At 39.7% G+C, this 12,021-nt stretch overlaps 1 protein-coding gene across 1 annotated transcript in view; it reads left to right on the top strand.

Annotated features, from left to right (window-relative positions):
* PPIP5K2 (diphosphoinositol pentakisphosphate kinase 2) overlaps positions 1 to 12,021 on the top strand; it is a 104,357-nt gene that overhangs the window by 838 nt on the left and 91,498 nt on the right. The window contains exon 2 of the mRNA XM_084833809.1: positions 5,516 to 5,656. The gene's annotated coding sequence lies outside the window, so the exon portion shown is untranslated. The remainder of the gene's footprint in view (positions 1 to 5,515; positions 5,657 to 12,021) is intronic.

Below are 12,021 nucleotides of genomic sequence, written 5' to 3' on the forward strand. Positions count from 1 at the left end.
CAACGTGCCCAAGGGTGCTGCAGTTGACCTTCCCGCTGCGTGCAGGACAGGATTGGGGTGCAGCCATGTCCTGTAGGGAAGGAATGCCTCCCCTCTCCCCAGAGCTTTTTGAAAAGTTATTGAGGGTAAACGGGAATGCTGTGATCATTCTCTTCCTTCCCTAAACAGAGGCGAGCTGCCTTGACATTTTGTTGGTCAAACAGAAGCTCTTGATGTGGTGATATTCAGTTAATTTTTAACTTAACCAGTAGACTTTTCTCTGCATGTTAAATTTGTGCCTGATATATATCTTTCTAGTATCCACTATAACTTTTTGTCGTAATGGCAAATATATTTATGAAGCTGTAAGGCTATGAGCTGGTGTGTGATCTTGCTGTGTTGCAGTAAAGTCAATTTTGCGTTCCCTTGTCTCAGATCTTATTTGTGCCAGCAGAGTGTAATGAATCTGCATGAGCTCTATTGACCCAACTCTATTTAGAATTGTATGTTTCTTAAAAGAGTTGAGAAAGGTAGACCAGTTTTACAGCAAATGGGGATCAGATTAACAACTTGGTCCAATACAGGATTAAGTGCACCTAAACCAGTCAAAATTTATATGGGTTTAGGCATGCCTAACTCTGCTTTAGGTCAGGCTTTAAGAGGGAAGATTTGCAGCTTGATACTTCTCTTAAAAATAAGTCCCATCTTTAGGTACTGTACAATAAGTATGTTTAGGATTGTAGTCAGTCATAATAATGAGCTAAAGGTACTGTGGATAATAGACCATGTGATGACTAGTCAATTCAAAGTGTCTGTATTAGGGATGTCAGAGAATTCCGTCACGAATCTCGGGGAGGCCGAATGCCAGCGCATTTGGCCCCCTGAAATCGGTGGCGGAACGGTCTGCCCCCCCACCCGCCCCCCGGGATGGGACTTACCTTGGGTGGATCTTCCTGGCCGCCGCCGCCACCTTTTGTTCTCTGATAGATTTTGTTCTCTGATAGATATAAAACATAGTTACTAGTTAGCTTATGTTACTACGTCTTGCTAGGAGAACTAACAGTGTTACAGGCCTACTTCTTATACTTCCTAATTTCAAACAGATTAGTCTCTGTTGTCATCCACCTTGTGATAAAATGGAATTCTTCTGTAAATGTTTTTAAGTAAGCATTTGCCCCAAGCAGAATTGAGTTTTTTTGTGAAAAAATCTTATTTTAATAGCTCTTGCTTTTAAAAAATGGAACTAGTAGTGAGGAAATAGTTACTTAATGACAGGTGCAAATAACGATTATGATTTTGAAGTTAATAAATATGAAGGTTATCTGAATTGTAAATGTGCAACAGACAACTAATGTGTGGTGCTCCTGTTAACGTGCTTGCTGTACATCTGCTACATCTTAAACAGAACCAAATGACCTTTATCAGATAACCTTTCAGAAGTTTTTCATAAAGAGTGCAAGCTATGACAATAGTTATGATCATTTAAATTATTATTACCATTGCCTTTTAAGTGATTACATTTTAAAAATTTATTTACAGTATTTGTATACTGCCTAATAACATTCTCTGGATGGGTGGCAATGCAGTTTTAAAACCATAAAACTGTAAACAAGAAGGAAGATTCAGATGAATAAAACCAACCACAATATTAAACTACAATTAATAATATAAGCAGGAGAAAACCTGAATACAGTATAATGAGGAGCACTAAAAGATTTTAAGATTAAAATGCTTGGGAAAATAAAAAGGTCTTTACCTGGCACCAAATAGACTATAACATGGGTGCCAGGAAAGCCTCTCTCGGGAAAGCATTCCATAATCAGGATGCTACCACCAAAAGGCCCTCTCTATCGGCCACCCAGCACACTTCATTTGGTGGAGGCAACCAAAAAAAGTGCCTCCTTCAGATAACCTGGCCCCAAGCCATTTCGGGCTTTAGGGCTCAATCCTATGCGTGTTTTTAGACAGGAAAAGTCCTACAACTGCTGGCATTCCCCAGCAAGTATGGGAGTTGTAGGACTTTTTTCTGTCTAAACATGCATAGGATTGAGCCCTTAAAGGTTAATGCCAGCACTTTCATTTGGTTCTGGAAACAGACTAGCAACAAGTGCAGATGGAAAAGTACTGGCATAATATGGTTGTATTGGCCCATCGCACTTAATCATCTTGCTGCCCTATTTTGGACTAGCTGAAGTTTCTGGAACATTTTCAAAGCCCCATATATCACACTTTGCAGTAACCCATCCCCAAACAGGAAAATAACCAAGTCAAGGATTACCTTTTAGGGTGAATAAGAATTTATGTCATCTTCTTTGTAAAATACAGGGTAAAGAAAGACAAAGCTGTATATAGTAACACTTTATCTCAGGATATCAAGATATATTTATATCTTTCTCAGTACAAATAATTGAGTTTTTTTCAAATAAAGTCATGACAGATCATACATATGTGCTGCTAATGCAATTAAAGAAGACTGTTATGGTTTGGATCCAATTCTCGTGCAACAGGATGTCTGCTCACACAGTGGGACTTCCCATCCAGTCCTCCTCCTCCCTTCAGTACCCCCCAATGTGGAGGGCCCCAAACCCTCCAGAGCAGTTTTGTGCGGGGCACAGCAGGCTGCAGGGGGGAAGGGAAATCCATTCCGCCAGCAGTTTCCTCTTACTGGGGGAATGACACCATTGGATACAGCCTAATGTTATTGCCAGAGTAGACTAAACATATTTTTAATCAGATTTGATTAGTCCAAAGTGTGGACTTTGAGGCTAATAGAGAAAATAACTTGAGGGGGATGAACAAATGGAAAATGTGAAGGTGGTCCCCCCCCAAAAAAAATATTTTGTATGATAAGAAAATTGCAATTAATTATCCAAAATCCAGAGGGGAAATCCAAAATCCACAGTTAGGCAATATCTTTGTTAGGACCAACCAAAATGCCACAAAAGATTGTGCAAGCTTTCAAGTTCTCCAGAACTCTTCATCGGGCTTGGTGGTACAAGAGGCAGGGGATGGGGGAAGAAACAGAAATGTTAAAAAATTAGGTCAGATCTTGTGGCCATGAGGTCTGCAGTATACACTCAGTTCCAAAATGGTGATTGCAGACTGAATGAGTCACTGGTAGGTGTTGAAGATATCAGATAACACCTAGCATTCTGGGACAAGAAGCATTGGCTGACCCCTATTTCTGAAAACATAAAGGCCAGCTGTAACTCAGATCTGCCTCTTGCCCTTGCTGAGATGCACAGGTCCCTGAGCAGGCGGAGAGCAGTGATAAAGACATGACAGTCCTTATATTAACAAAGCTGGAGATTAATTTGAGGTGGTGCACTAGGTAAAAAAAAGTCAGTTGAGGCCAAATTGTGTAGTATTACCTAGTGGTGGCAGGGTATAAAACCCTCAGAATGTAACGCCACTCTTCAAGTGATAAAAAATCATCTTCCTCTGGTGGTAGATTCTACCCTGAATGGCTAATTGCAGTTAACTATGATATAAATTCAAAGAAAGCTGGGGGACATGCAATATTCATGGAGCACAAGCAATAAACTCAGTCTGGACACATGTACAGAGATTTAATTTTGCATGTATGGTAGGGTTGATAGGTTTGATTTTTGGACTGTTCATGAACAAATGCCTTTGGGATTCCTAGTCCATCTTTCAAATTGATACGTCTTTTTATAAATTCTTCGTTTGGGCATGCAAACAAAGTGGGGATACAATTAATTTGCATGTCACAATTTCTGGGGAATGATTATCCAGTGTTAAGCATATGTACAGCCAAATCTTTTGGACTTGGGAATAAAGGCACAATCCTATCAGGATAAGCAGCCGCTTCCGAACTTGGAGGCGACTGCCTATTCAGTGGAGGGTGGGCAGAGCGTGGAGAGGATCTTCTCTTCCACACTCCGGCCGCCCTGCATTCACGGCTAGATGGCCAGGATTTCAGGGCTGCAGGGGAGAGGCCAGACAATGCATAGGAAGCATCACACCTGCACTTCCCCCCCCCCCGGTAACACCCCCTTTTGCCCCACTTGGTGCTACTCTTCCAAGCATGAAGCCTAGGGACAGTCCGAGCTGCCTATGAGATGGTGGGGGAGGGGGTCAGTGAGACTGACTTCTCAGTAAGCATGCTTAGATTGGGCTATGTGACTATGATCAGGTCTTTTACATAGCGTTTAATGGGTTGTGTCCAGACTTATACACAGCAGAATTCCACTGGTGTTGGGGGACAGGACAGGCTGATGATTTTCTCCAACTTCCCTTTCCTCTTGCAGCCTTCATGGCCCACTGGAATAGTGTAGGAGATCATGCTGGGGGCTGCAGGGGGAAGGTGGGATCATGTGGTAAGAGCGGAACATGCTCACATGTTCGTTGTCTAGCCGAGGGTCCAATAATCAACTAGACACGGGTAAGCTCTGGATCAGACACATGTTTATTGCTTAAGCAAGGCGGAAGTCTCAAAGAGAAATCGGCATCTAATAAGGGGAAGTACACGCCTTTTATACTGTGCAGCAGACAAGTCGCTTCAAATGAAAAAGAATCTTGTTCCCAGGCAAGTTACATTCCAGACAGTTGGTAAATCCTATCTCACAAACTTCAGTGATTTGATTTAAGTCTCTGAGAGAGAAAAGGAGTCAGTTCCTGGAGAAAAATGCTGTCAGACTGTAATCTGCCACATTATCAGAAGGCTACATCTGGCCAGGCGCCCATTAACATTCCATTGTGTTGAGTCACAGGGCAGAGGGGCTAGGTCAGTTTACAAGACAAAAGACCACTGCTGACCTATGTGCTCTTTGTCTCTGTATACCTTCCCAGCATACCAAGGAGAAGGGGAAATATAGGTCAAACATGGAGGGAGGTTGGTCCTCCTTTCTTCTCAATCAGAGAAAGTCAGTACCTATCCTGCTTCCTCCAGTGGGCAGTCTCCATTAGATCCCAGTTCCCTCTGCAAATGGAAGGAGCTCTTATTTGCAGAGGAGCAAGTCTGGATCTAACCCAATATTTCTCCTTAAATTTTCCTTAGATTAGGGTGGGATGGTTTTAAACTTTATGCCATTCCATCCTATTCATGTACAGTGTCGTCATAATTACTACATCTTACATTGAGAATGTGTTTATTGAGTTTGAAATTAATATAGTTATATGTTTTCTAGTTTCAGTTCTTAATAGCCAACTCCAATTCACAATGGGTTGGATCTAGACTAAGTTGAACTTGGGTCCCATTGAAACTGAGTGAGGCACAACTTATGTTTCATTGATTTCAGTGGGAACTAAGTGCAACTAGCGTAGTCTGGATCCAACCCAGTATGTTTGCAAAATACAAATTTTCTTAAGCTTGTTTACTCAGAATATTGCAAATGGGACTTACTCCTGAATAACAGTACCTAGGATTGCAGCCCTAATTTTTAAATATTAGGCTTCCTCCTAAAAGCTGCTACTATGTCTTACAATATAATGTTTTTCCATAGTGTACTTTTTGAGATGCGCAATCTTCTTTGTCATAACAGAAATATATTTATGTTTGTTTGTTTTATTCTAGGAGGTGAGCTGGTGATGAAAACTGCCCAGTACTTCAACTGACTGAAGAGAGTACGTCACTTTGTGACTATTAGAATTTAGCAAATATGCAGTGTTGTGACTCTTTGTTTCTACATAGTTCAACATTTTTCTTTAACTCTCGGTAAGAAAATAATGTGTTATATGCAATTGTATACTTTTTTGAAGTTATAAATTTTCTGCATAATTTCTTATGGCTGAGATTATTTTAAAAGATTTTGTTTTGAAATGCCCTGTAAATATCCAGCCTTATTATTATTGGCTGTGCTCCTGCATGGCAACATCAGCACCATGCTTTAAAAATCAATATAAAAGTTCATGATATCATTCTTCCTGCTATTCATTTGCATGCATCTTACTGTGCCTGTATAATTTCTCACTCTTTCTAACCCTTTAGTTCAAAACTCTGGCCCATTTTATCTTCCTTTATCATCTGCCCCTGTTTTCTCCCTCCCTCTCAGTAGTTCCAGGCACTCACTTTCCGACTGTAAATTGAACAAAATAAGTTTATCCTGGCAGTATTTCAAGCTACTTTGCTTGTTGACTGACTTTGGAATAGGGTATTTTTTCGATCCATGTTGATACAGTGGTGATGCTGGAAAAGAACAAGCCAACTACATAATGCTTACAAATTCAGCCCATATATAATCAGCATCACAGATGTTTCCCTTCAGGATAGTATGAATCATTCCTAACACAAATACTGCAAGTTCCTAGCATGCACAGTGTCTTGTAAGACTGCTGAAGAAGACCATTCTTGTCATTAGGACATCCAAGTCACAGACAAAAGGCAGAACCATTGCTTTTGCTGCTTTCATAAAGTTACTTGTGATCATTTTGAATCTCAGAATATTCTAGAATAATCAGGAGCACAGAATGGATTGTCAAACAACATGATATCATGCCCTGAGTTATTTTCATTTTGTGGACAACAAATTACCAGCATTTGAAAAAGAGTCTGCTTAAATCTGAAACAGTATGCACTAGGTATATTATGCAAATATTACCTGTTAATTGGTGTATGGTAAAGATAAGTAATTGTAAAGGACTTTGTACAAAAAAGGTGCTGTAAAGATAATGCTAACAATACAACAAATTCATTGGTTTTCAGTTTCAATTGTACAAACATTTTTGCTAAGAGATAAGTTCTGTTCAACTTAACTGCATTTATTGCTGAATAAATATACTTAGGATTGCACTGCAAAGCAGGGTGCTTGCACCTACACATCACTGATTCCTTAGCATTATGAAAAGGATTTGTACGATATAGAGATTAGGAGCAACCATTTCTTTCATTAATTGAAAAAACCATAGGGATCCAGTAGTGTCATTCTGCTGATGGAGCTGCTTGTGTCAGTGGAACCAGGATGGGGGCGAGCACCCCCACTCCCCACAGACACACACAGCCTGCCGCACTGGGAAACCCTCCAGAGTAGGCTTTTAGGGAGCCTGAAGAGCTACAAGGGGGAATGACAGAGGGAGAAAGTCCCATTGTGCTAGCATTCTTCCGTTAGCATGATGTTGGATTTAACCCACAGTAAATCACAGTAAGTTGTCCAGGCTGCGCACAGTTACATTTGCAGACCCTGCTGAAAGCTCTCACGATGTTGTTCAGTATTCATGTGGAGGATGCAAACTAACTTTTTTTCTACTTGGGGTGAATATACACAGTCCTCCTAACTATCTCCAGGTATACAGACATATGGACAAAGTAATGTGTGGTGAAGTTAATATAGGTATAATCAACAGCAATTCCTATGATTGGCTAGAAAAAGCATTTCTGTGTTAATGGATATTGCAGTTCACTATATTTATTTCTAATATTTATATGCTGCTTTTCAACTAAAAGGAAGTTTCTAAAGTGGCTCACAAAAACAATAAAATTACAAGGGGAAACAAGACTATAATTAATTAATTAATTAAAATAACATGAGACGTAAGCCACGACAACAAAATAATAAAAGGACAATCACTAAAGCAAACAGGCCAGCAATTGCAGAACTCAGGAAAACATTTATATAGGTGATGGTTCAGTTTGTTATGTATTACCTTAGGGCACAGTCCTATGCATCTTTAGACAGAAAAGGTCCTACGACTCCCAGCATTCCCCAGTCACCTGCTGGGAGTTGTAGAACTTTTTTCTCTCTAAACATGCATAGGATTGCACCCTTAGTCCGTAGGACTGCATAATTGGGAAAGGCCAGATTTATGTAAGAGAGCAGTCTAAATGCCTGCTGAAGGCCATCTGCAGTGTTGCTGGATAAGGCAAAAGTGCCACAGGAGAGGAGCCCAGCCACCAGGACAGCACATTTGTCAGAGAGAGCTCTGTGGGCACACTGCAAATAGTGTTCCCACCACTGCTGAGATGGGGCATTCCAGGGATGGCCACAGGATCCAAACCCCTTTCATGCTCCTGACAGGCCTATGGATTGGACCATCAGACTAGACTAGCCTGGAGCTGATATAATTATTTCCCCTATGGGGAGGGCAGTGGTGTCAATGGGAGGGATTAAAAAAAAAAACGCTTGGAGAAAAAGAAGAAAAATCTTCCTCCTTGGCCAACAGCAAAGTATCAGGGTTTACGAAGTGGCAGTTCCTCTGCTGTGGGAACTACGCCCAATTTAGGATTACTCTATAAAACATATATTGTGTGAATTGGGCCATAGATGCTTTGAGATTGTCTTTAACTATGGTTGGCATCCAGAGGCTGTCTTGTATGCGTGGGAAGCAGTTCTGCTTGTATATGGTCAGCCCTCTGACTTCCACTGATTTTACTATGTTGCAGTTTATATAGATCCCATGCCTTTCCAGAAGGTTCTCTAATCCTCAGGAGAGGCTTTTCAGGCTGGTGCAAGGGGCTGCAGGGGAGGATGGAAAGGCCAATGGTGTGAGTGGAATTCCACTTTTACTTCTGTAGAGTCAGATAACTATAATAGCATTTGATACCATAAGCTTTTAAAGTCCTTTCCCTTATCACTTTGGTTTAAAGTCTTTTTCAGTCATTTTCTAAACTATAATGCACTTTTTATTAAGTAGGATGATTGTTTAAAATGTCATTAAAAATTGCAACGGTCTACCTACTTCACATAATAGGTAATAAAACTATTGATTTTTGTTCTTTTCAGGCTTTTTAATTTCCACCCATGGTCTGGTATTTGTTAGATTTACAGTAGAATCCTATGCATGTATGCAGAAGTCTATTGAGTTCAGTGGGTCTTACTCCCAGGTAAATTTGTAAGATTGCAGCTTTAGTCTGTAATCCTACATACAGTTACCTGAGATTAAATCCCATTGAACCCAGTCGTGCTTCTGAGTAGACAATTACAAGATTTCAGTGTTAATTTTTTTAGTGACCATGCTATCGGAATTTTTGTTAGAGTATTTTAACCTGTGTATGGATGCAGAATGGTAAATAAGGTTTCATGCTAAACCTTGGAACTTCATGCAGGAATAATTAATAAAAATATAACAAAACTGACATTAACATCTATTATAGAAATAGAATATGCTTGTGAAGGAGTTGTGAAATCTCTGGGATGTAAATATTGTCCATTGAAGCAAGTGCCAAATATAGCTTTTTATAGTGATTGTCATTATTATTATTATTATTATTATTATTAACTTTGAACATTTTCTTGTAATGCTTCTCTCTGTTGATAAAGCATTATCAAGCCCTTGGAGCTTTATTGAGTTTATCTTTTATGTTGCTAAACTAGTCTTCTGCAATTGCCCTCCATGACACCAATTCTCCTACAATGGACTTAAAACGTGGTAGGAAAAAGCATTTTACTGTTGGCCATTCAAGAGCTTATTAGAAAGAAAGACATATAGTACATACATTTAACTTTTTAACTATATGAGTAACTGGATTTCAAAACACCAAAATATATTAGATTCTGATAAATATGAAATCCCCAACCACTTCTTTTTGATTCCTTTGCTTTCAATATTCTGTTTGCCTGTGGACCTACTTGGATTTGTTGACCTGAGTTACGGATATTTTTCCATGCTTCAGGATATTTAGTAGGTGAAAACGATCGTATAACCTCCCATGTATTATTCCAGTATTAAAAATGCTATGTCAACCCTGCGAACAGCATGCATTTGAATGTGTTTTAACATTACTAAGGACAAAAAACAAGCAGCTTCCTTTCAGAGTTGCATCTTTTCTTCACAATCATCTTCATGTGATTGTTACTTAGCTGCAGAGTAGGGGATTTGACTGTGCTGAAAGGCAGAAATGATTATGCAATTTATACTTGCTGAATCTTGATTTTTGTCCAGTCAGTGGCTCTGATTTCGGTGGGGCTGTGCATCCAGTCCGGGTTTCAGTCAGAACCAGCCAGAACTGTAAAGGAGCTATCCAAGGTGCTTAGCCCCATCCCCAAAATATGTTCAGTATCTTGGATAGCTCCTTTACAGTTGTGGGTGGTTTTGACTGAAACCCGGAATGGATTCACAGCTCCATTGAAATCGGAGCCATCAGCCTCCACCGTGTCCGAGTATTCATCAGAAATTTTCATGAAGATTTTAGTTCTAATTCTATATGGTCTGATCCTATCCTGTAAAGAGACTGTATGGACCCCTGGTCTGATGCTCCCAATGTTGCTGTATCAGCAACAGTTGGTGCTAAAACATTTGAATGGGGAGACAATGTCAAAGGTCAGGAAGGGCTGCTGATTCAGCAAGCTCATCCTCTGAGCATACTGTAGATTTTAGCCAGTAAAATATAGTAGTGAAAAGAGGGATTTTAGAAAGCAAGTGGAGGAAAGCATTATGGTTCTGCCTTGATAGGGAGCTATTTTAGCTATGACAGTATATGTCACATTCAAGTAGAACTCTGCTTGTATCACTGTACCAATAGTGGCAGGACTGATCAGGCTGTTAAGGTGACAGCACTGTAGGATAAAATAGCAAAAATGTTAATAACAAATGTACTACCTGAGTAATTAGTAGTTTCCATATTGTTTAATACAAAAGAATAGCAATTTTTGTGCTAATATTTTATGTCATAATATTAAACTGAAGCTTTGATATATGTCAGCATGTATGCCATTGCTACTTCAGTGTTATTGCTGACAGCTGCAGAAATGCCAGTTTGAACTGTGCGTTTAAGATCAAATAGTAAATATGAGTCCCCCGCTCTCCAACACTGGCATGTCCTCTTAGGCTATGGAGAGATTAATTCTAGGTTGTGAAGATTACCAGGATATGGTAGGAGGCAAGTGGATTCTAGGCAGGGAAATTAATTTTTTTTTTTTAAGAGAGTCCTTTTGGAATCTATTTCCTATGCAGGGGTATGCCTGTATAAGCTGTACATTTATCTCTGTACATTTCTTAATATTTCCCTTTTTATTAGTGTCACAAGCTTTTAATTGATTAATTAGTGAGATTAATCAACTAAGATTGCAATCCTATATCCATGTATCTGAGAGTAAGTCCGATTGACCCCAGTGGGAATTACTTTTGAGTAGACATGTATAGGATTGTGCTGTAAAGGTTTGATTTAAAATTTAAATTTATTCGCTCTTTTCTCTTCCATATTAATTGGTGGGTTGACAGCAAGCAAACATTTTGGGGCTTGTGAAGGCCCATCAGAGTGCAGGTCCCACAGCTCAGTTCTGTGATTCGGGAAACTGGGCAGACCTACAATTGAAGGATTTCTTTTACTATTAAAAAACCAGATATACAATCTACCTGATTCACTGGTTTAGTTCAGGAGGAATGTTTCCAAATATCCAAATTCTGCAAGAAGAAGATGGGGCACAGCATGTTCGCAGTCCTCAAAACTATGCTTTGTAAGATCAGGAACATCATATCTGCACTGACACTATGTTGTTTCTGAGGTGCTCTTATCAAGTTCACTTTAAATACAGGCTAAAATATTTCTAGGAAGTTGGGGATTGACAATTATCAACCATGCCTTGTAACCTTCCTGCTATGCGCATTATGTGGATGTCCTTAAACAATATTCATAAGTTTTATCTGGAGAGAATGTGTTGGCTCACCTTCTGTAAAGGGCAGAGACACACAATTATATTCAGGTAATTCTGAAACCAAGGCACTGGCTGATAGCTAGCTTCTTGATTCGATTCTAGTCGCTAGTTGGTGGTGGGGATGAAAGAGAGCAGGTGGGGAGAAAGACTAGATGCTTGGCTCACATTTGTGAGTTCCTCTCTCATTCCATTAGCTCATCTGTTGAGAATATTTATGAATATTATGAACATTCTTAAGTGCAGAAGAGGAGACATTAGTCAGGGAATGTTGATGATCAGTATATCTGTTGTGAAAGAGTTGGAATATTGGTTTGGCTGGACAAAAAATATTTCTCATACCTTAGCTGGAAGAGGGACTGCTCCACAGACCATAAATGTAAGCGGTAGATAAAAACCTGCCACAGGTCATAGGAAAAAGAGAAGCTGTCATAATGGAGAAACCAAAGGGCTTTGATGCCAGGGAGTGGCAAAGAAGCCCAGGAAGGAGTTTTAT

This window comes from Heloderma suspectum, chromosome 2 (assembly GCF_057233095.1).
Source record: "Heloderma suspectum isolate Gila_16-S chromosome 2, 16-S_ref, whole genome shotgun sequence".
In the NCBI taxonomy this organism is placed as follows: Eukaryota; Metazoa; Chordata; class Lepidosauria; order Squamata; family Helodermatidae; genus Heloderma; species Heloderma suspectum.